This window comes from Macaca nemestrina, chromosome 9, assembly GCF_043159975.1.
Source record: "Macaca nemestrina isolate mMacNem1 chromosome 9, mMacNem.hap1, whole genome shotgun sequence".
NCBI lineage: Eukaryota > Metazoa > Chordata > Mammalia > Primates > Cercopithecidae > Macaca > Macaca nemestrina.
In genome coordinates, this window is record NC_092133.1 from 17760268 (window position 1) to 17786433 (window position 26166).

General features: G+C 38.2%; 1 protein-coding gene and 1 long non-coding RNA gene across 9 annotated transcripts in view; one reads left to right on the forward strand and one right to left on the reverse strand.

The window, feature by feature from the left end:
• The window catches only part of LOC105467216 (attractin like 1), an 882222-nt gene that overhangs the window by 13260 nt on the left and 842796 nt on the right, over positions 1 to 26166 (reverse strand). The window lies entirely within an intron of this gene.
• The window catches only part of LOC105467201 (uncharacterized), a 36269-nt gene continuing 27822 nt past the window's right edge, over positions 17720 to 26166 (forward strand). For all 3 annotated transcript variants that reach the window (XR_011607621.1, XR_003014839.2, XR_011607620.1), the window contains exons 1-3: positions 17720 to 17809; positions 20894 to 20963; positions 23229 to 23320. This is a non-coding gene — a long non-coding RNA (uncharacterized lncRNA). The remainder of the gene's footprint in view (positions 17810 to 20893; positions 20964 to 23228; positions 23321 to 26166) is intronic.

Consider the following 26166-nt stretch of genomic DNA (forward strand, 5'->3'; position numbering starts at 1 on the left):
GTCTACCATGGGTTGAAATGCCGTGTAAGGAAAAAATTATTAGAAAGATAGACTCAAAGACAGACAATGCCAATTTACAGCAACATCATCAATGAGGTGATTCTGTATACAGTCCTCAAAGCAGAATTTATGTGATGCCTGGGATGATGAAAATGAGAATTTGCTCATGCGGAAATACATGACTTACGTGTGTTGTCCATTCATTAGGAAATGCAAAAATAACCAAAAGTGATAATGGCAAAATAGAGGAATGACAACATTCAACAGAGAAAGCATTTGTTTATACTAATATTGCTCATGTCATTGAAAATACTACTAATAATGGACTTTTATCATTTTTCAGAGTTACAAAATGCTTTTACATTCATTATCTAGGTTGTTTCTCAAAACTATTCTGTTGAAGTGGGTCAGGAAGCTATTTTTGTCCTGATGTCACAGATGGCCAAAATGAGGCAGGGAGCGGTTAAATGACTAGTTCATGCCCACACAGCTGGTGACAGTGGTGGCACCTGAACCCACGACTCCAGATCCCTTGACCTGCACTCTGCTCATTTGCAGCCAGAAGAATGAAGTCGCTACTTTGGTGCAAATGTCTCCCACGTGATTGTGAAACAGAAGAAAAAGAAAAACAAAACTTAGTAGAGATGTGAAATCAGCTATGGTCAAAAACATTGAGTAATTGCTGATAGTAATAAAAACAGTAATGATAATAATACAAAAAACCATGATTGATTCTGTTAACATCAACTGAATGCTTGCAATAAGCCAGGCATTACCGTCAGCACTATATATGCATTATTTTATCAGGATATGCAGTTAGGAGTGGGTGACAATACAGGTTAAATTGAGAAACACGTATTGAGGGCATATTGCAGGCAGTGTTGTAGCTGGCTGCTCTCAAAGAACATCAAACTAGGGCAAAGATGCAAGAGCTCCTAGATTTGCTGACAATGGCGCAGAGACCAACTCTGTGAAGTAGGCAGAAGCCACAAGGAAAAGAAAGATAGAGGTGTGATCTCTAAGGGGAATGTGGAGGTTGACGATTCCCAAGAGACATGATCTCTGAACTGAGACTTGAATGATGAAGAGGAAGAAGTACACTGGCAGGAGGGGTATAGTGTGTTCTGGATACTGGAAACTGCAAAATCAGCAGCATGGAGAGAAGGAATATTTGAGAAACTTCGGGACATACGTTGTAAATGGAAGGATGGGAGAATGGTAAGAGAGAAGACAGGAGGTCAGCAGCAAAGGGTCCATAAAGCGGCCTTAGGTGTTACACTAGGACTTTTATTTTTAATCTGCAAGGCAGAAAGAGCCATGGAAGGATTTTAAGGAGTAGAGAGGCATAATCAGATTTTCATTTCAAAGAGACAGTGTAGCATGGAGGACAGACTGGAGTAGGGGGTGAGGCTACTATTATTGAAACCAGATAAGAATATGGCAATAAGGAGAGATAAAGGTGATGGACAGGATAGATATTTAGGAAAGAGTACTATGGGAGATAAAATAGGGCACTCTTGAGTACCTGGGTGCATACAATTGGTATTCACAAGCATATGATGGAACAGGAATGGCCAGGGTGTGTGGGAAAGCAGTGGATCATTTGTTTGGCTTCAGACATACTGAATTTGGTAACCTGCAGGTCATTATAGTGGACCTGTCTACTTGAATATGCAGGTGTGAAGCTTAGGAAAAAAATCTATGCCAGAGATGCAGAATTGGGAGTAATTAGCATAGATGGAATCTGAAGATTTTATAATTATATAGGCGGGGAATGCTAGCTGTTGCAATAGTTAAAGCCTGAAATCTCAAGGGTTTAACAAAATCGAAGTTTGTTTCTCAGGACGTAAAGTGTTCCTGATTGGTGGCAGGCTGTCTGGAAGGGGATAGAGAGGAACACAGCTTAGCTCTGGTCTATGGCATTATTTAGGGTCTCAGACCGATGACACTTCTGTCATCCTTAATCCAGGGCATCCACCAATGTGTTGAGCGTTGGCATCTACATGGTAGGCAGAAGATGAGCAGGTGGAAAAGGTACCCCCACTCTAAAACACTTTGTTCCCATGCCATTAGCAAGAACTGCTGCCGGGCAACACCTCTCCACCATTCAGCTGGGGCGGGGGTGTGTGTGCAAATCTTGGGTGGAAAACTAGCACTCTGCCATGAGAGTGGATGAGGCTTCCCTAGTAGAAAGAATAGAGTAAGAAAGGGAGAATACCCAGAGGAGGGCTGATGGTGAAGAACACAGGAAAATGAAGAGAGGTAGGAGAAACCAGGAATGAGATTGTCCACAAGCTCTACAACACTGGTCAGTAGCTAGTTATAACCTGTGGATCCTGTTTCTGTTTGCAGCAAATAGTCCCAAAATTCCATGGCAACTGTAAGCCAGCTTAGTTTGTGGCTTCCAAGCTGCTCTTGACTTGAAATTCAGCATGTCTCTTGAGAAATTTCTCTTGGAAAGCAGTTAGAGTAGGTGGCTGCTAAGGTCACTTCTGGTTCTACGAATTCATGACTGCAGCTGCCTTTCTTCATCAGCCCATGGGCGAGGACCACCCCTGCTGGCTTCCCCTCCATGTGTGCTTGCAGGCGGCAGCAGAGTGGGCTGCCACAGCATTGCTGTGAAGTCAGGGGATTGGATGGGCTCAAGGACTCCCTGGCTAGAAATGTGCATTTGGTCTTGTTAGTTAATGACTTGAGAAGGACTGAACATAGTTCTACAAGAATGAGAACTGCACTGGTAGTATCAGCTATGGTTTGCATTTATGGTTAGGTGCCGTTTCTATGATGCCAAAAACACTAGTGAAGAAGCTGACTCTAAGTTTCACATTACAAGAGTAAAGAGACTGGGCAATGTCAAACACCTGGCTGGGACTTGATCTTGTGTCTAGCCATCTCTGAACAGCCTGGTTGTTTGTTTGTTTTAAAATTTCCTTTTCTAATTGGAAGTCCCACCATAAGCGTAACTCAGTTCCTGAAGGAATTGCTTGCCAAATGGAAGAATCAGTTCACCTTCCATATGAGTTCTGATCTCTTTCAAGGGATCTGTGCAAAGTTAGAACCAACAGGAATGTGTTTTTATTTGTTGTTTTTTTAAGCTCAGATACCTATTTATAAGAAATTATATCACAATTTAAGTCAAGGCTAAAGTGTTGGGTAGTGATGCACATAATAATTTTCCATAGTATTTATGTGAGGGTATAGGAAAGTATAGGAGACAGATACAAGGCTTATAATATTACATAGCACAGATATACCACAATGAATATTAAAAGACAAGGTATCAACTAGAAAAAATGAATGTTAGTATTTTTCAAAGTGATATTTCTGCTCTCTTAAGTTCCTAGCAGTCAATATTTTTAAAAGTTTGACATCAAAATAAATAGAAAATACACAATGATCTCTGCAAAGTCAAAATATTGTTTTAACAAACTCCATTGGTAGAACAAATTTATGACTTCCATATAAAACTAGATCATGGCAAAATGGGAGAAAAAAAAACTAGAAAAAATTATGCAAACACTCACTTGTAGCCATTCAGATGAAATGGAAGGGAAAATGCTGTAGAGAATCATGATTTTTTTCTATTAATATTATTATAAATTGCTTAGACCTTACTGAAAGTTATTATAGATAATGTAATGGCCAAAGGCATTTTAACGAAAACAGGTATGTCTGTAGCCAAATTGATCCTTGATAAATCTCCTTTGCTGAAGGAAAAAGCAGTAGACTTGGACAGTACATTTCTCAAAACAGACTTGAAACCTTTCCTCTGATGTCTGCTAAGTGATCCGGGACCCTGAGAGTACACATGCTCTCCAGTAATTCAAAACGGGGACTTTTGGAAAGTTGTTTGATTAAATGACCTCCTTTAATCTAACAGAGGATTCTCTGAAGCAATTTTGAGAATCTGACTGAGTATATCCCATAAATGCTGGCCCTTTTGAGTGAAAAAAGTGTCATGGTGCCCCATTTTGCCTTTGGGAGCAATCAAAGTGGCCTCTGAGCTACTATAGATTGAGAAGTGTCAGAAAGAGTCAGCACTAGTGAGGACCTTTCAAACTCCACAGGCAGGTAAATCATAGAGAGAACAGACTTCAGAGTGATCTGGAACTTTCTGATGTTATATTCAGGGGGGTAAATACTGCCCTGCATCCACTCCATGGTATTTTCAGACACAAAGAGAATTCTCATAGATTGGTTCCACAATCCCTGCTGGCATGTTTCCTCGGTCATTTGACATGTGTATCTGCAGAAAGGGGCCCTTGTTAACCATAGGTTCCCCATAAGATGGCAACATGATGAGTTAAGGGATGGATGGAGATAGAAACTATTAGCACATGTCATTACAGAATGTCATTTGTGGGGAGAGATGGAAAACTTTATTCTCTTTATTAGGCATATTCACTTTGGATGCCGTGTACCTACTTTCAGTAAGTGCCTTAGCTGGCATGAAGATGAAAACACCTTTCTTTCAGGTCAATAAAGGGAATCTCTTATGATCAATGGCTGATTAAAGCAAGATCTTCTGAGCAGTAGGCTCTGGGCTGTGTTCTGTAAAGAGTTTTCAAATTAATCTTCCTCTGAGGTCTGGGCAAGGGGCCAGTTCACCATCCAGCTGTCTCTGACTTTCAGCCCAATGGTACATGAGTTCCCATAATTAGAGTAATCATTTTATTTTTAAATAAAGAAAAGAAACTTATATTATCATTATACTTTAGAGGCATTAAATCTAAGAAAGTGCAGTGCAGCAGAAGTAAGGTACTGTCAGGTTTCAAAAAGTATAATTTAATCAGATTTAGTTTCATATTCTCTTAAACCCAACTTTCACTTACTAAAATTGGAGAAATGCAGATTACAATTTGTATTGCAAAGATATTTATCATTTGCCCTAAAGCAATGTAAAAGCAAATCTTGAAAAGACAAATATATGGCTTATAATTAACCTGGATGTTCACCCCTCCCCCCTCCCTTAGTAAAAGGCTGTAAGACTGTTGTTAAAGCATTTGACAAATTGGGATCCTAATTATAAGAACAAAAGCAAATCCTCTGTGAATAACTGCATATTTAAATTAATTATATTTTGTCCCTCTTTCACTTTCAGGAGTTGGAAATAGCAGACCAGTTGTTTTTCTTTCTTTGTTCAAGTGCTAACTGAGAAGAGGATGGAAAAGTAAAAATACTGACCCTGAGCCAGTGAGCCACAGTGCCAAAGGGCTACCCATTACTTCTAGAGAGTTAGAATAATCTGCAAAGATGAAAAGTCAGTGAACAAAAACACATTAACCCATAATGCTCATGCCCAGACATTTACCATCCACCAGTATGACTCTTAGTTGTATATTAATGCACTCTTTGTAGCAGATTTTAAAAAATGCTATCTTTAAAAATGTTGAGTGAGATGCCTGAGATAAAATGTGGTTATATCTTTGTGCAGAATCACTTATGTGACCAAAATTGACCCAGGTGAATATTTCAGCTAAGCCAATTATATCCCAAATTTGATTTTCATTCAAATAAAACCAATAGTTGAATTGCAGGTGGCTGAATCGCCTGGCTGTTGGACTGAACTGTTCAGATCAGTATCAGTTAAGATGCTCTTCGTGGGATGTATGACTAGTTCTGAAGCTTATGTATGGCTAGTTCTGAAGTTTATGGGATGTATGACACGTTCTGAGGCTTATGATCCGACCTGAAGAGGTTTACACTTCAACTCTGAGCATGGTCTCTATTCAGATGTGCAATCAAAAATGACCGAAGCAACTTCTGGGGAAGGAAAAAACCAAATAAATCTCTAGAATGACTGTGGTTAAAAACACATCGTTTAGTAATTTTAACTAATTTGGGAAAAGTACGGCTTGAAGAAATAAACAAGGCATACAATGTCACATTAAAATAATGTTAAAATACAGACACTGGCATTAAAGTGTGAACTGGGCGTAGCTTATCAACCATAGCTACAGCCCCAGAGTTCAAGTTCAGAGGAAATATTTCCTAAACTTCCTAGAATGTCAATATGTAAGCATCTATACCACATTCTTTGGAAAGATTTTAGGAACTGCACCATCAAATTTCAAATGGTGCTTCTTTCACAGGTTGCTTAACCTTCCTCAAACATTGAGATTGGGTTAGTATTTGAAAAGTAAGGTGAACGCAGAGAAAAAATATTTTTATATAGGAAAGTAATCTGTTCAACTTCCCATCTTTAACATATTGGCATATGTTTTGTTCTAGTATTAGTCAAAATTAGCTTTGAGAGTTCATATGAATTATCCCATAATGTAGCCTAATCACTGCTGACATTTTGAAGGAAGATGTTAAGGCAGCCAAGATAAAAACTAAAAAGTGGACACAAAAATATTACACATGTTCATCACAAAAATTATAATGGTCCTCCGTGAAGTTATTTTTTCTTAAAGTAAAATCTGAAAGTGACCATGTCTGGAGGATGGATAAAGGATAAGGCAAGAACATTTTGGATATGTTTCAGTTTCAATTTTATTGTTTTGTCCATTTTTATGACTTTTAATATGACATAAATATAAGATAGAATGAGTCAAAGGATGTATGCTTTAGTTTTCGCTTTTTCAACTACAAAGATTAGACCCAGAATTAAGTGAACATTAACTCCTATCAGGCATTACCTTCAGAATTTGGTGAACCTTGCAAATTTTAATGTTAAAAATGAGAAGTGTTTATTATTACACAAATTCCTAAATACCAGTAAGAAATAAGTGTAATCAAACATAGCATCTATAAATTTTTCCTTTTTAAAAACATAAATTAGCCCCTACAGTTTATTTAGTCAATATAAAAAGTTGAGATTTCCCCTTTGTGAAATGAGTAAAAATGCAATCATGATGCAAAAATCAAAAGAAAACACAGATTTCGATTCTCTCATGTTTTCCAGGATCAGTATTCAAAATGGGATTTGTGAATAGTTACACTAAAGAAGAACATAAGGATTCAGTGAGTTTGAAAATAACTTTGTTTTGGACAATCACATTGAAGTGAACTTAAACAATCTTAAAAGTATGAGAGAATCAAGTTTAAAGGACATGTTTCTAAAATCATTCTTAAAATCTTATTCCCAGTAATAAAGGTGCTTTTCATACCCACATACATGAAACACTGATTAAGTCCTATGAACCAAGAAGTTGAAAAATATTTTATCATATGTATACTAGTACTCTTTGTATTATCAATATGAACAGAAGTCTCTTTTTAAAAAACAAAATACGTCTCTTTTTAAAAAAAATCTGTTTTACTTCTGGTTTTGATCAGAATATTCAAACAGGAAAAAGATAAGAAAGTGATCACCAAAAACTGAACCTGGGACCCTTGGTTTGAGATAATTAACTAATCAATAGACAATTCTTCTCTCCAGGGAATGCATAGAAACAGACATTTATTCAGTAACTTTTCAGACTTTCATACAAGGTAATTAATACAAGCTTCACTATAGAAAATTACATTTTAATGACTTTCTGTTCAAATTACATGAATTTTATGTAAGGAAAAGCTTATGAAGTCTAAGATTTTCTTTCCACCCAAGTTATTAAAATTTGTGTTTGAATATAGTTCCTTTCATTAACATTAAATCAGTTAGCTTTAATTTATAAAAAAAGACTGCTAAGTTTTACCACAATAGTTTGCACAGCTTTAATTTGCATTCATGAAAAAACACAATAAATTAATTTGCTACTTGGAACGAATTTGACAAATGCATTAATCATGAAGAAACCAAATTCAGTTTTCTTTACTCTTTCTCACAAAGAGAGATGTAAGATACAAGACTACTGATGTTAGCATTCTTTAAGCAAAATGAGATGTAATGATAATAATGAGGATATTCATAGAACTAGAGAAATGGAGAGCTGGAAGGAGCCTTAGAAATTTCCTGGTTTAACAAATGGGAAAAGAACAATTCAGTCTCCCAAACAGTCCATAGAGCCGAATTCTGAAGAGGGATTATTTTCATTTTCTCCATTGGAAACCACCACAAAAGTTAGACTTTTTCAAGTACTGACTAGTTTGGCTTTGAAATTACTTTGGTTCTTCCTGAACCATGCTACTTCTTGTCCCTAAAGTTTTGAGAGTACAGTTTGAGCTCAGAGATTATGCTAAATCATAACATGAAAAACTTACAGCAAAATATAGGTTTTTTAACAAATAGCATGAAAACAGCACTAAAACGATTCCCAACACCTACACTGCGCACTGATTCTCTTGACAAGTCAATAAAATATTATCAAACACATTTACAAGTTTGTATCTCTGTGAAAGGTTTGGATAAAGAAGCATTTAACAACAATATACTGTAGTGCAAATATTTCTCTTATTTGCTAGTTGTCATTTCATGCTTATTTTTTAAGCTTCAAACTTTTGCTTTTATATATAGTTCAAGCTGAAGATCATCTTAATGTTTATATGGTGTTTGGAAAGGACTTCCCTACTCTTAGATCATAGCAAGATTCTCCCATGTTATCTTCTAATTTTTTTTTAAATTTAATTTTTTGGTATTATTGAGAAAATTCAAAGGAAGCAACAGTACTCACAGTACTGTTACTGAAAACAACAGTAATCACAGTATTCTTAGCAAATGTTCAAACATTATTAATCATTTTTGAATGAAATAGACTTCTACCAGTTTTCAAAGAGAATGCTTCCAGGTTTTGCCCATTCAATATGATACTGGCTGTGGATTTGTAATAAATAGCTCTTATGATTTTGAGATATGTTCCATCAATACCTGAGAGCTTTTAACATGAAGGGATGTTGAATTTTATCAAAGGCCTTTTCTGTATCTATTGAGATAATCATGTGGGTTTTGTCTTTAGTTCTGTTTATGTGATGGATTATATTTATTGATTTGTGTATGTTGAACCAGCTTGCATCCCAGGGATGAAGGTGACTTGATCGTGGTGGATACGTTTTTTGATGTGCTGCTGGATTTGGTTTGCCAGTATTTTATTGAGGATTTTTGCATCGATGTTCATCAGTGATATTGGCCTAAAGTTTTCTTTTTTTGTTGTGTCTCTGCCTGACTTTGGTATCAGGATGATGCTGGCTTCATAAAATGAGTTAGGGGAGAGTCCCTCCTTTTCAGTTGTTTGGAATAGTTTCAGAAGGAATGGTACTGGCTCCTCTTCGTACCTCTGGTAGAATCAGGCTGTGAATCCTTCTGGTCCTAGGCTTTTTTTTTTTTTTTTTTTTTTTTTTTTTTTTTTTTTTCTGGTTGGTAGGCTATTAATTACTGCCTCAGTTTCAGAACTTGTTATTGGTCTATTCAGGGATTCAAATTCTTCCTGGTTTAGTATTGGGAAGGTGTATGTGTTCAGGAATTTATCCATTTCTTCTAGATTTTCTAGTTTATTTGCATAGAGGTGTTTATAGTATTCTCTGATGATAGTTTGTACAGTCTGTGAGGTTAGTGGTGACATTCCCTTTATCATTTTCATTGTGTCTATTTGATTCTTCTCTCTTTTCTTGTTTATTAGTTTAGTTATGGTCTATTTTGTTAATTTTTTCAAAAAATCAGCTTCTGGATTCATTGATTTTTTGGAGGGTTTTTTGTGTCTCTATCTCCTTCAATTCTGCTCTGATCTTAGTTATTTCTTGTCTTCTGCTAGCTTTGGATTAGTTTGCTCTTGACTCTCTAGCTCTTTTAATTGTGATGTTAGGGTGTCGAGTTGAGATCTTTATAGCTTTCTGATGTGGGCATTTAGTGCTATAAATTCGATTTGAGATCTTTATAGCTTTCTGATGTGGGCATTTAGTGCTATAAATTTCTCTGTTAACACTGCTTTAGCTGTGTCTCAGAGATTCTGGTATGATGTCTCTTTGTTCTCATTGGTTTTCAAAGAACTTCTTAATTTCTGCCTTAATTTCATTATTTACCCAGCAGTCACTCAGGAGCAGGTTCTTCAGTTTCCACGTAGTTGTGCAGTTTTGAGTGAGTTTCTTAATCCTGAGTTCTAATTTGATTGCACTATGGTTTGAGAGACTGTCATGATTTTAGTTCTTTTGCATTTGTTGAGGAGTGTTTTACTTCCGATTATGTGGTCAATTTTAGAATAAGTGCCATGTGGCACTGAGAAGAATGTATATTCTGTTGATTTGGGGTGGAGAGTTCTGCAGATGTCTATTAGGTCCACTTGATCCAGAGCTGAATTCAGGTCCTGAATATCCTTGCTAATTTTCTGTCTCATTGTTCTGTCTAATATTGAAAGTGTGTTAAAATCTCCCATTATTATTGTGTGGGAGTTTAAGTCTCTTTACAGGTTTCCGAGAACTTGTTTTATGAATCTGGCTGCTCCTTTATTGGGCGCATATATACTTAGAATAGTTAGCTCTTCTTGTTGCATTGATCCCTTTACCATTATGTAATGCCCTTCTTTGTCTTTTTTGATCTTTGTTGGTTTAAAGTCTGTTTCATCAGAGACTAGGATTGTAACCCCTGCTTTTTTTTTTTGCTTTCCATGTGTTTGGTAAAATTTCCTGCACCACTTTATTCTGAGCCTATGTGTGTCTTTGCACATGAGATGGGTCTCCTGAATACATCACACTGATGGTTCTTGACTCTTTATCCAATTTGCCAGTCTGTGTCTTTTCATTGGGGCATTTAGCCCATTTACATTTAAGGTTAGTATTGTTATGTGTGAACTTGATCCTGTCATCATGATGCTATCCGGTTATTTTGCACACTAGTTGATTCAGTTTCTTCATAGTGTCATTAATCTTTATATTTTGCCCTCTCTCACCACTCCTATGCAACATAGTATTGGAAGTTCTGGCCAGGGCAATCAGGCAAGAGAAAGAAATAAAGGGTATTCAAATAGGAAGAGAGGAAGTAAAATTGTCTCTGTTTGCAGAGGACATGATTTTATACTCAGAAAGCCCCATCATCTCAGCCCCAAAACATCTTAAACTGACAAGCAACTTCAGCAAAGTCTCAGGATACAAAATAAATGTGCAAAAATCACAAGCATTCCTTTACACCAACAACAGAAAAACAGGAGACCAAATCATGAATGTACTCTCATTCACAATTGCTACAAAGAGAATCAAATACCTAGGAATACAGCTAACAAGGGAGGTGAAGGATCTCTTTGAGGAGAACTACAAACCACTGCTCAAGGAAATAAAAGAGGTCATAAGCAAATGTAAAAACATTCCATGTTCATGGATAGGAAGAATCAATATCATAAAAATGGCCATACTGCCCAAAGTAATTTACAGAGTCAATGCTATTCCCATCAAACTAACATTGACATTTTCACAGAATTAGAAAAAACGACTTTAATTTCATATGGAACTAAAAAAGAGCCCGCATTGCCAAGACAATCCTAAGCCAAAAGAACAAAGCTGGAAGCATCACCCTACCTGACTTCAAACTATACTACAAGGCTACAGTAACCAAAACAGCATGGTACTGGTACCAAAACAGACATATAGACCAACAGAACAGAACAGAGACCTCAGAAATAACGCCACACATCTACAACCATCTGATCTGCAACAAACCTGACAAAAAGAAACAATGGGGAAAGGATCTCCTATTCAATAAACAGTGCTGGAAAAACTGGTTAGCCATATGCAGAAAACTGAAACAGGACCCCTTCCTTACATCTTATGCAAAAATTAATTCAAGAATGATTAAAAACTTAAATGTAAAACCAATCCATACAAAAACCCTAGAAAACCTAGGCAATAACATTCAGGACATAGGCATGGGAAAAAACTTCGTGACAGAAATGTCAAAAGCAATTGTAACAAAAGCCAAAATTGACAAATAGGATCTAATTAAACTAAAGAGCTTCTGCACAGCAAAATAAACTATCATCAGAGTGAACAGTCAACCTACAGAATGGGAGAAAAGTTTTGCAATCTACCCATATGACAAAGATCTAATATCCAGATTTTACAAGGAACTTAAGCAAATTTACAAGAAAAAAAAAAAACCCATAAAAAAGTGGCAAAGGGTATGAACAAACACTTCTCAAAAGAAGACATTTGCGCAGCCAACAGATATGTGAAAAAAGCTCAACATCAATGATCATTAAAGAAATGCAAATCAAAACCACAATGAGATACCATATCACGCCAGTCAGAATGGTGATTATTAAAAAGTCAAGAAACAATAGATGCTGGTGAGGCTGTGGAGAAATAGGAACGCTTTTACACTGTTGGTGGGAATGTACATTAGTTCAACCACTGTGGAAGACAGTATGGTGATTCCTCAAGAATCTGGAACCAGAAATACCATTTGACCCAGAAATCCCATTACTGGGAATATACCCAAAGTAATATATATCATTCTACTATAAAGACACACATATGTTTATTGTGGCACTATTTACAACAGCAGAGTCATGGAACCAACCCAAATGTCTATTAATGATAGACTGGATAAAGAAAATGTGGTACATATACACCATGGGATACTACACAGCCATAAAAAGAGTGAGATCATGTCCTTTGCAGGGACATGGATGAAGCTGAAAGCCATCATCCTCAGCAAACTAACACAGCAACAGAAAACCAAACACCACATGTTCCCACCCATAAGTGGGAGTTGAACAGTGAGAACACTTGGACACAAAGTGGGGAACAACACACACCAGGGCCTGTTGTGAGGGGTTGGGCACGAAGGGAGGGAACTTAGAGATGGGTCAATAGGTGCAGCAAACCACCATGGCACAGGTATATCTATGTAATAAACCTGTACATTCTGCATATGTGGCCCAGAACTTAAAGTTTAAAAAAAATAGAATTCTAATTTTTGATCTACTACATACATATATACATATATGTTTTGTGTATATATGTATACCCACATATATTTTGTGGCTGGGTTACATGAAGATATTGATACAATAATTTAAATCAGGAGATCACTTCATTAGAGCCACTTCACTGTTATTAGAAACACTTCAATCCTTCAGCTAAGGCCTGGACAAGAAGATACTGTAAGGGACTACAGAATAATCTTTTAAAAATTAAAAATCTTTTGGAGACTCATACATTATATTGATTCATGGAAATTATTTATATTCCCCCTTTACTGTGGGCTACAGTAACACTGATATCTTAGGAATAGGAAGAGAATAACCCATCTGCTACCTCACCATGCATGGTATTTTCCTTGTGCTAAAAATTCTAAATTCTTTTGATCCCATTGGGTCTTTGTTTCTGTAGAAATAAATTTATTTCTTCTCCTCTTAACCTATTGTTCTTTCCTCTATACATTGTTTTTATATGAAGAACTTGCCTTACTTATTTTCTTATTAGATTTTAAAACTTAAAACATGTTCTTATACTACTACATATGTCAGATGGGAAAACTCAGCATTGATGGAGTATTTCTGCTAAAGATAATCTTAACTGACTTATGAAAATGAAAACTATCGCAGGCTTCCCAGGCTGGGTACAGTGACTCATGCCTGTGATCCCAACACTTTGGGAGGCCAAGGTGAGAGGATCCCTTGAGCCCAGAGTTTGAGGCTGCAGTGAGCTTATGATTGTACCACTGCACTCTATCCTGGGCGACAGAGCAAAAACCTGTCTCTAAAAAAAGAAATTAAAATATAATAAGTTTTAATAAAAAGAGATTGAAGATTGGGGTGATGAAAATGTTATGGAAATATATAGTGCTGATGACTGCACAATTGTGACAATATGAAGCCACTGAACTGTACAATTAAAATGGTTAAAATGGCAATAAATAAATAAATAGGTAGGTAGAATGAAAACTATCCTGGTTGCTTATTTATTTATATGAAAGGATTTTATTACTTTATGTTAAGTATATTTAATTTTTCTGGGTTACTCATAATCAGAAAATGTAAATGACACGAAATTTTAGCTAAGTGACTACATGCAAACCACCCTTTATCTGCTTTCTTTATTAAAACATACAGATCCCTGTTGACAAATGATGGTTTTTCTAAAAGACAAGTATTAAAATCAAAATATTTTCCCATACTCAGATAATGTCAAACTGTCCATATGTATTTAGAGAATTTCTTCACTTCAAGCAGATCTTAGTGCTGAAAACCAGTGAACATGGGGGCAGGGTTCAGAGCAGTTTCAGGCCCTGGTCTGGCACCTCCTTGACCTACAGCCCTGGGTAATGAGGCTGGCAGCAGTCTCAATAGCTGAGCTATCCTTCATCCTACAACTGGAGATGAGTCAACAATCCCTAAGGCAGGGAAGCCAACTAATGTTTAAGAAACATTTTCAGTCATATGTTTAAAATACAATAATTTTTGGTTAACTCTCGATTAGTCACAATATTAAGTTAATCTGTTTTTATTTTCTAATACTTGAAAATGTGGTGTTATAAAAAGGTTATGTAAATTGGGATAATCCCATGTAAAAATGAGTGGATTCACCAACACTTTACGCTACCACAATTTTTAAAAAAGATTAGCTACTGCATGAAGTGAAATTGACTAACATGGTATTTCTTCTGGGATTAATACTGGGTATACTTAGGTGTCTCTACTAATTGTTCTCAACACCTGAGCAATCTCCTTAAGAATCAAGCCCTAACAAGGAAGAAGAGCTATAGCTCAAAGGTAAATTAGGGCTGTATTATCAAACTATAATACAGTGAAAACCAGAAATATGGGGGTAAGAGGTGTAAAAGAATGTAAGAACCTTAACAGTTATTGTAACTGGAGCCTCTTTTCTCATCCTTTAAAAAAGGTGCTAATTTTCTTAATCCAGTCTGTCACTGATGGACATTTGGGTTGATTCCAAGTCTTTGCTATTGTGAATAGTGCCTCAATAAACATATGTGTGCATGTGTCTTTATAGCAGCATGATTTATAATCCTTTGGGTATATACCCAGTAATGGGATGGCTGGGTCATATGGTACATCTAGTTCTAGATCCTTGAGGAATCGCTGTACTGTTTTCCATAATGGTTGAACTAGTTTACAATCCCACCAACAGTAAAAGTGCTCCTGTGTGGCACATATACACCATGGAATACTATGCAGCCATAAAAAAGGATGAGTTTGTGTCCTTTGTAGGGACATGGATGCAGCTGGAAACCATCATTCTTAGCAAACTATCACAAGAACAGAAAACCAAACACCGCATGTTCTCACTCATAGGTGGGAACTGAACAATGAGATCACTTGGACTCGGGAAGGGGGACATCACACACCGGGGCCTATCATGGGGAGGGGGGAGGGGGGAGGGATTGCATTGGGAGTTATACCTGATGTAAATGACGAGTTGATGGGTGCTGACGAGTTGATGGGTGCAGCACACCAACATGGCACAAGTATACATATGTAACAAACCTGCACGTTATGTACATGTACCCTAGAACTTAAAGTATAATAATAATAAAAAAAAAAGTGCTAATTCCTAGAGTTTTCTTCTTTATCTTTTTCAAAAAAACCGCTTTATTGAGGCATGACTGACATACAAAAAGTTGTACATATTGCTTCTTTATCCTTTAATACATTTTAGTTCATATATAAACTTCTGAGACAAAAAAATACTGCTTAAATGCAACCTACCTCCATATCCTTTAGACTATCTATAATTAATTTTTTCTCTTCTTTTTGTCATTTATTCTTCCTCTGTCTCTTTTTAAACCACCCCTTTTAGTTCCAAGCTTCCTTTACTTTCAAAAGCAGGTGGTGTGATTGCTGGTATTTGACATTTTTGATTAAATAATAGCATTATCTAAACCATCTTCTATTCTTCAGGGACCTCCTTTTGTGAAACTCCAAAAATGTCTTCTAAAATCTTCCTAACGCTATCTTATTCTGTGAGCAACTCAGACTGTCATATCATTATTTGATACTGTAGAAGAGAAGGAAATTTCAGATGATTTCAATAACTATTTCTGTTATTGTACTATTTCTAACTTCTCATTTTAGTTCACAGATAATTTCCATTTAAATATCTTCTATATATACATTAGTTATAGAAATAAGTGCTGATATTTTGATACTTCTTAACTTCTTTTTTCTCTTAAAAACTGTTTTTTGCAATTTTAGTGTTAATATCTATGTAATATTGGGTTTAAACGACTTCTTTTTATGTGTATTGACTAGAAGAGCTCTTGCTTTCATTAATGGTTCCATCTAATGCTGTGAAGGTGACTGTTGTAAAAGACACAGTAAAAATGAATCCAGATTTTGGTTAACCAGGCAAGGTCATTTCAAGGGATAGCTTAAATCTATTCCATGAACTTTTGGGCTCCCCTTCTCCTTATACAGATTCCACCTGGGGGCCTTTAGCAAATGAGTCTCAAGCCAGATCTGGCTAGATGGGGTCTTGTGCCTCTCTTAGATTCTGGGTGTCTGTAACACAGGTAAACAATTATATTATTCCCCAGCAGGGGATGGGTGACTGTCTCACAATTACAGTCTTCATATTACTCCCTCTTGCTCACAACCAGTCATTTGCCATTTCTTTGGAGGTGCCTGTACTAGCTCTGGCTTTCCTGGTCTGAGTTCCATGAGTAGCAGCAAAGATGACAGAGGTGAGGACAGAACACATTTTACCACAACTCCACGTGCCTGATATGATCAGAATAAACTGGTAAGGCAGAATTTGGGGTGACCTGCTGGACATCCATGAAGGTGAAAATAAAAAGAGCTCAAAATATGTTTGTTTACAAAATCATGAGTCTAACATAACATGGGCATGGAGTAGTGGAGAATAATGTGACAAGATTGCTGTCCATGAGTCTAAATTTTGAGTTGTTAGGAAGGATGAGACTGGACTTCAATGACAAGAGGATACTGGGGGACACAGGCAGGTGAGCAGACTCTTAAAACAATGATAAATTTCAATTTATAGGGTTATGGAGTGAATATGTCCCCCCCAAATCCACATGTTGCAATCTTAGCCCACATGTGATGATATTAGTAGGTGGTACCTTTTGGTGGTGATTAGGTCATGAGGGTGGAGCCCTCATGTATAGGATTTGTGCCCTTATAAAAGAGATTCCAGAGAGCTTTCTCACTGCTTTCCACCACGTGACAACACAGCAAGAAGACAGTATCCATGAATCAGCAAGAAGGCCCTCACCAGACACCAAATCTTCTAGCACCTTGATCTTGGATGCCTCAGCCTCCAGAATTGTGAGAAATAAATGTTTGCTGTTTAAGCCACCAGTGATATTTTTGTTGTAACAGCCCCATGGACTAAGACTCTCTCTCTCTCTCTCTCTATATATATGTGTGTGTGTGTGTGTGTGTGTGTGTATGCATATGTACATATGTATACATATATGTATACATAATATTAATTATGTATACACATTCAGTATGGCATCTATAGCACAGAATGTTAACACCTTCATCATCATTTTATCTGAAGAAAACCAGCCAACATTCACTGTGATTTTTAAATGTTTGCACTTTTTGATAGACTTAGTGGGAAATAATTAGACATGTGGGAAGTTTCCAATATGCCTTCTGCACCTATCACTGAGGAACTTTGAGCTGAGATCATAATGAGTAGAGCTGTATTAGAAAACATTCTCCATTCTGCTGTACTTCCTCCAGGCTGAGTGAACACACTGCTTCTTACTGAGTATGTTTCATTTAGCATTTCAGCCAGCTTTCCAATTTAGCCAACTTTCAGGTTCTCTTGTTAACTTATTTACTTGTGTGCCCAAGTAGAATTGGAACACCTCTTTTGCATAATCACAATCAGTAGAATTGGAGCACCTCTTTTGCATAATCACAATCTGTTGACCCCTTATCTTTTGAAGATCTGATGCACAAACTCAGGGCAATGCTGGTTCCCGCTGGAAATGTGGACCTCAGTGGTGGTATTTCTTCTTCCTATGGGGTTACGTCTGCGAAGTTTTATTGCTGAGTCAGGAATTTGAGATGGGTTTTATTTATGTCTAGAAGTTTTATTGCTGAATCATTTTAGGCAGTCACAGTCAAGTTCTTACGTTTGCTAGTTATTTGGAAATATTTAACATCCTTATAATGTGAAAGAATTTGCAGATTCCCACTGCAGATCAGCGATATTAAACACTAAGGAACATTTATTACCTCTGCCTATCCAAATTCTGTTCATCCCTTCAGACCCAGATCAAGACCCAGCTTCACCAGCAAGCTTCTCTGATTATCAAAGACTGCACTAAAATTTCTCTCCTTCTGAACTTCTTTAGCACCTAAAGCCCATATTACATTAATTCGACCTCTGGTGGTTTTGTTGTTTATTGCTGTTTTAGCAGTTACCAGTGAAGAGGGTCTGGCTGTGTGTTTTATCCCCCTTTGCCATTCCCAAATCCCTAACCCCACTACATCTCTACTATATAAATACTTATTGGTTAATTCTAAAAATTCTAATTATTTATTCAGAGTTACTGAAATAATTGCCTCGAAATTATTTAAACTTTTCCTGGGAATTTCTTAACCTTATATTCCACAAGGAATGTAGCTAGCACTACTTCTTGATCTGTACAACTACTTAGAAGGCAAAGAAAAGACACTAAAAAGGCAGGGTGCAGTGGCTCATACCTGTAATCCTAGGACTTTGGGAGGCCAAGACGGGCGGATTACCTGAGGTCAGGAGTTCAAGACCAGTCTGGTCAACATGGTGAAACTCCGTCTCTACTACAAATACAAAAAAATTAGCCGGGTACAGTGGTGCATGCCTGTAATCCCAGTTACTGGGGAGGCTGATGCAAGAGAATCGCTTGAACCTGGGAGGTGGAGGTTGCGGTGAGCCGAGATTGTGCCACTGCACTCCAGCCTGGGCTACAGAGCAAGACTTCATCACACACACACACACAAAAAGACACTAAAAAATAGATTGCTGTAAGCTAGGACACATATCACACAAATCTGAGATTTTTTTTATTCTACAGCAAGGCAATAAACATTTTGAAATGGAGTTTAAACGTGATATAAATCTTATTTCTGGGACCTCTTATTTACTATTTTAACAATTATTAGAAATAGAATTTTACAAAAGAAAAGCCAATCAACCAAAGAATACTTGTTAATAATTACAAATAGCAGTGACTTTTGTTGCCCCCACTTATTTTGTTACTTGTTAATATGGAAAATACCAGGTGAGGGAGTGCTGAGCTGACCTGAAATACTGTAGTAAGAATCAAGCCCTGCAGAAAATTTTCATTGGAGCATTATTATGAACGAAATGTGGTTAGCATAAATATCTTAAATATCTAGTGAGCTTTTTCACGGGGTCATTGTTCCTTACAAAATGAACTATGAGAAAAGTAAATAATAATTTTTCCTTCAAAATATTAATCACATATGAGTTTTTACTCCATGGTAAGGATATTTAAATAACCTCTCTCATTGAAAACAACACAAACAAAAAACCAAAAACCACTACATAGTGAGCAGACATTTTGCTTACTTTGTCTAATGTAGTCCACATGATCACTCTAAAAGGTGAATATCATGGCCCTGTTTTACAGAGGAAGAAAGGCAGGATCCAGAGAGTGCCCGAGGTAGCACAGCTACTAAACTGGCAGTTAGAGTTAGACGCCATCTCAAAGCCCTGACAAGGTTCAGCTTTGGCAGTGTTGCCACATTTGTGATTCGGACTGTACGACCTCTATGGTTGGTTGTATATAGCAGCTCTCTTCACTTGCACTGCAAAAGTGAAAACTTGGAACTTAATTTTTGTACCTAGAGGCAGTTCCTGACAGGGGGCCGATCCTGAGCCTGGTCCTCCTAAGCAAAATAAATACCCAGACAGAAGGAAAAGGGAGATGTTGGAAACACGGATTCAGGGTATCTCAAAGTGGGATACAAATAACTTTCTCTTGGTCAGAGAAAGAGCTCCCAGTAAACGGAAGACCCTGAGCTCCCAAGGCTGCAGCTTGTCTCAGCGCTGAGACGTCTGGACAGACGCAGAGTAGCTGGGGAGTTGGATGTCTGGCAGTCTACATTGTCGGGATCTTTCTCCTAAAGAAATATTCAAATAAGACTTTCATGAATTCTAATGCATGTGGGGTTACACAATGAAAATCAGTACAAAAATAGGATTTGCTTTACAGAAATTTACCGTGCAGCCACGTGCTATAACCTATGTAGTCCGTGAGGCGAGGGAGAGCTGAAATCATAGCACGATGTTCCCTGTCTGTGCAAGTTCACTTGCTTTAAACGTTCTATTTACAGCCATTTTGCTTCTTTGCCTCTGCGTTGGTGCATGACCAATAGACCGAGACTATTTCAAACAAAAGGTCTCTGAGGGCCAAGGCTATGTAGACTTGACTTGATGTGTGGAACAGCAGTCAGAGCCCAACAGGCCTTGTAGGAATTTATAATGTTATTTGGGGCTGGTAATTATGATTAGGCTACAGCTTAAATCTGAAGCAATTTGGCAGTAAAGTTGAGACCAAAACATGGAGTCACTGCCTTCCAGCAGTCACAGTCCAGTATGCGGTGCATGAGTATGATGCTGCAATTTTAGGGAAGATGACTGCCCTTTAAGATGGTCCATTCAAACTGGAAAGCCTTCTAGACAAATTTGTGAGAAGGAGTTGACTCACCAATGTGCCTGCGAACACTTTCAAACTATACTTTAAACGATGCTTTGCTTTGAACAAATCACTGGCCCAATTCTTCCCTTTCTCTGAGTCTGTAACTCCCATTGAAATCAATGAGAACTGAATATTCAAAAGGGACCAGAGAACAAAGTTGCAGGTTGAATTAATGGGATAAAGGAATGCAGATCTCTTAAAGCCTCTGCAATTAAATTGTGGCCTTATATAATCCTCTAGGGTCACCAGCAATTTGCTGGCCTAGGAAAGCCAGCTGACTTCACTTTCAGAGGTGTCACAATTTATAGCATGCATTTTCTTAGACATTAACGCATGATCCTTCTTAGCTCAAAATCTACCTCCTCACTCTAATCTCTTTAGAACCTGATACCTTGGAGTCTGGGATTTCATTCACATGTCCTTATCACCAGCTAAGATAATCAATCAAAAGGTAAGATATTCATTTAAAAGTGCACAGCTAAGCACATGTGGATATATTATTTTTCTATGCATATATTAGTTTATGCATCTTATCTATATCTGTACCAACACATATATTTATATATTGTATGTTAATTATCTGATGTTTTTCCCAACTAGAATCAAAGCTCCAACTGACAAGAACTTTGTCTTATTTAATCATTACATCCTTAGCACTTGGCTTCACTGTAACTGTCAAATATTTTTGATCATCGAGACATTTACAAACATATTTGACTAGATATTTGTAATGCCACAAGAAGAATATTTCAGTAATTCTCTTAATTTTTTTTGTCCAAAGACAAAAACAGTATCACTTACTAACCATATACTGTATTCTAGCTTCTTTCCAAATACTTTTCTTTCTCAGTAAATTTTAACAACAGTGGAGTGTGATGTCATATTTTTACATTTTTGTTACAAATAGTTTAGAAATGGAGGTTTAGAGAAATTAAACAACTTTGCCAAGGACACAGAACTAGGAAGGGTCAGTACACAGAGCAGTAGAAGGATGAATCCTCTTCTGACTGCAAAGCCCACACTCATTTCCCTTATCTCACTTCTTAACATTTGAACAATCGGGAAAAGAAACATACTTATAAAATGGAAAGGTCTCCACCAGTCAACCATAAGAAACAGTGATGACTATGAAGTGGCCTTCAGTATGGGGAAGTACCAAGTAGGTGTCCAGATAAGCTGAAAGGGAATGAAGTGACAGGGAGGAAAAGTCTGGGACTGCCTCACCAGCAGAAATAGACCAGGCACCTGGAAGTCCTTGCTGGTTGCTTGCTCACTGCTCAGGACAAGACCACTCAAGCTGGGTACGTATGTGGCATAAACCAATCTCCATCTGCCTTGACTCATTTGGTGGCCTATTCCATACAACCAAATCTCTGTTCTTTGGTCAACGTGACCTCAGAATCCCATCATTTCCACAGGTGTAATAGACCACACCAGATTTCTTCCTCTCTATCCTATCCTTCTCCGGTGATTTCTGTCTTCCCTGATATACCATCTGTATTAGGTCATTTTCACACCACTATGAAGAAATACCCAAGATTGGGTAAATTACAAAGAAAAGAGGTTTAATTGACTCACAGTTCTACATGGCTTGGGAGGCCTCAAGAAACTTACAATCACGGTGGAAGGGGGAGCAAACACGTTCTTCCTCACATGGTGGCAGGAGAGAGAAGTGCCAAGTGAAGCAGAGAAAACCCCTTATAAAACCATCAGATCTCCTGAGAACTCACTTACTATCACGAGAACAGCATGGGGGAACTTCCCCATGATCCAATCACCTCCCACGAGGTCCCTGCCCCAAAATGTGGGGATTATAATTTGTGTTACAATTCAAGATGAGATTTGGGTGGGGACACAGGGCTAGGTCATATCACCACCCCCCCCAATATCTTCATGAAGTGTTTCAAATGCTAACTACATTCCCAATTTGTACCTATTCCCAAAACCTACATCAGGGTAGGTTGAGATGCCCCCAGTCACAGTTTGGGGGCATCCATGAGCAGTCTGGATAGCCCCAAAGGCTGTGAGCCATGCATTGTGACTCCATCCATGCTTTCTGCACCGGCTGACATTGTCCTACACTCTGGAGGCTGCTTCTATTGTCCTTAACTAAACACGCGAGCAGTGCTGGGAGGCACAGCATTGTGTAACTGGAAGCTGAAAGCCATCTATGAGTTAGAGGCAGTAGTAGTAATAAAACCTACCATGTACTGTTTCCTCTGTGCCAGGTATTGCACAGATGATTAAATGAAATAATCCAAATAAAAGCTTACCACCCCAGGAGGTAGAAGCTGCTATCCCCATTTTATAGTTGAGGAAACTGTAGATTTACAGTAGTTAAGCACTTTGGCTAAAGGTTTGCAACTGGTCTGTGACAAAACTGGGCTTTGAATCAGGTCTTCTGGCCCTAGAGCTAGTCCTTTGCCATAGAGCTACCCTGCAGGGGTCTGGGTGATTTTTGGAGCCACCTTTGGGGGCTGGTGTGGATGGGGATGATCAAAGGACTCGGGACTGTGTTGGTGGAGGACATCTGCATAATTAGGCAATTGGAATGTTTAAGATACTGAGGGCAGCTGGGGATATGAATGTTCTGTATGTGAAAAAGAATGAAAATTTGTAATCAGTTAAAATATTGCTTTAGCCACATACTGCAATTTAGTTCATAAAGTACTTTTGCAGTCTGTTATCCATCCCACTAATAGTTTTTTCTCTCCAGTGCCTGCATTCTAGGCTACCAGCAGCAGCTGCTCCAGCTTCTTTACCACATCAAAGTTTTCATACACATTATCTCACAATTTGTCTGCTGAGGTAGGTTTAGGGGACACTGGGGGGAATTGGGAGCTCCGGGCAGTCTAGTGACTTTGCCATGGCCACACGGTTAGTAAGTGGTGGCAGCCAGGTCTGGTCCTCAGTCCCATGCTCCCTCCCTGACTTGTGTGGAGGAAGACCCTTGTCATTTCACCATTGCTACCATATGAAGAGTGATGACATTCTTCCAAGATTTCAGGAGAATTAATTGTGGTTGACATTTTGTGACATCCTTAAATATTCTTTGCATTACTATGATATAGCACAGAGCTTTGTGATAATTCATGGAATTTTTTTTTTAAACCATTCATCTAAGCTGTCAATTTTCTACTTTTATAAATCATGTTGTGTTGAGCATTTCTGTTTTGAGTATTTGACGAAATTTCTAATTATTTCCTGAAGGAAATTCCTAAAAATGAAATTACTGAACCTGAATATGAACTCTTTTGAAGCTCTTGATACATAGCTCCAGTTGCTTTTACTAAAAGACCTATCACACTGTTCCTCCACCAGCAGTATTTAAAATGTGCCTATTTCATCACATGCACACACACACACACACAAAGATATATATATATGTATATCACTAATTTGACAGGTGAAGATTATTGTTTTAATATCGATTTTATGGACTACTAGTTAGACTACATTTTGATTAATCATTAGTTTGTTTATCAAGTTTATATTTTGTCCCTTCCTTGTATAGATATGTTAATTTCCTTCATTGATTTCTGTGAGCTTTTCCTATAATCAACAATCAACGGTTTATCATTTGTTTGTAGTATTTCCCTGGATTTCCCCCTTGCTTTGGCGGCATTGTTGTATCTTCATTATTGATGATGACTTCTAGAACTAGGCTGCCCTGTCTCCTGTAGTTCTTCCCCCCAAATGCTTCTCGATGTCCCAATGTGTGGGAAGCTGTTTAAGCCACAAGCCTGAGATTCAATCATTGAATAGTCTTGTGTTAGCACATGGTGTAGTGGTGAGAAACATAGTACATAAAGGAAGCACACCATACAGGGTTCTATGAAGGTATGCAGACGCAGGAAATGAATCATAAATCATGACTTTCCAGGCTTCAAACCTTCCAAATGGGACTACAGGCACGCACCACCATGCTCGGCTAGTTTTTTGTGTTTATACAAAAATGGCAGCTGCCTGCTAAGGGCTTGGTGGAGGATGAATAGATGGATGACCACACTCTTCTCTCCTGATTGCCACGCCCACTGGCTCTGTAACGTTAGACAAGTCAATTGCCTCAACTAATGAAATCGGGCCTCAATTTCATGATCTATAAAATGGGTTTTAGCCAGGTGCGGTGGCTCACGCCTTTAATCCCAGCACTTTGGGAAGCCGAGGTGGGTGGACCACCTGAGGAGTTCGGGACCAGCCTGGCCAACACGGTGAAATCCTATCTCTACTAAAAATACAAAAAATTAGCTGGGCGTGGTGCTGGGCACCTGTAATTCCAGCTGCTCGGGAGGCTGAGTCAGGAGAATTGCTTGAACACAGGAGGTTGCAGTGAGCCAAGATCGAGCCATTGCCCTCCAGCCTGGGCAACAAGAGTGAAACTCCAACTTGAGAATAAATAAATAAATAAATAAATGAATAAATAAATAAATAAATAAATAAATAAAATAGGTTTTAGGCCGGGCATGGTGGCTCATGTCTGTAATCCTAGCACTTTCTGAGGCTGAGGCAGTCAGATTGCCTGAGCTCAGGAGTTTGAGACCAGCCCGGGCAACATGGCAGAACCCCGTATCCACTATAAATACAAAAAATTAGCCGAGCATGGTGGTGAGTGCCTGTAGTCCCAGCAAAGGCTGAGGCATGAGAATCGTTGGAACCCGGGAGGCGGAGGTTGCAGGAGCTGAGATCGCACCATTGCACTCCAGCCTGGGCGACAAAGTGAGACTCTGTCTCCAAAATAAATAAATAAATAAATACAAATAAAATGAGTTTTACACTGGGTTGTTGCCAAGATCCACTGAGATAACGAATATGAAAACAACTTGTAAACTAGAAAGCAAAAAAGGAAATGTCAGTCATGCATTTTAGTAGAAGTTTTGCTGTAGTTATTTACTATCTTATAGGAAAAAAATATTGGCAGGCAGGATGAGAAGTTAGGATTTTTCTCAGAGGGTTACTCTTGTTTCTTTGTGTGCCCGTCTCCCTGCTATGGTGTACATTCAAATGCCTCTAAAAGGCAGGCACCGTAGTCATTTAACTTGATTTCTATGGTGACCAGCACAGCCCAGTGACTGAAATATTTTCATGAAAAGTCTGCAGGAAAATTCTGCTCTACACACATATATATCCTGTATAGTCCATTAAAGGTTAGCATAAAATATTAATGAATGGCCTTTCCTCGCTTGTGCTGGGCGTGGCAGCCGCTAGGAAGAGCTTCACAGATGGGCTGCTGAGTACGGACAATGGGCAGGAACTGCCTGGTGAGCACATAAGGAGGGTGGGGGGTGGCTCAGTTACTGGAACAGCATGTATAGTGGTCAGGAGGTGTGACAGGGTGACAGGGCATGGCCTGGGTCCCAGAAGGCTTCTCTGAGATGGGGAGACAGATGTTGACAAAAACCACCTATCAAAAATTCATGCACTCAGAATAGTCAAATTGAGTGCCCTTGACACAGCATTTAAGAAGTAAAAGAGGTCTATGTAAAGGGTATCACGACCAAGAGTGAGGCTGAGAATGTGGTAACAGCAGCCTCTCCGCTGACCTTGTGGCTTTCAGTCCTGTGGGTTTAGTCATTCTTCCTCCATATGGAGGTGACTTGGGGAGGATGTAATGTCAATGGCCCTTCTCAGGTTGGTTTCAGTTGCTTTCTTACCAC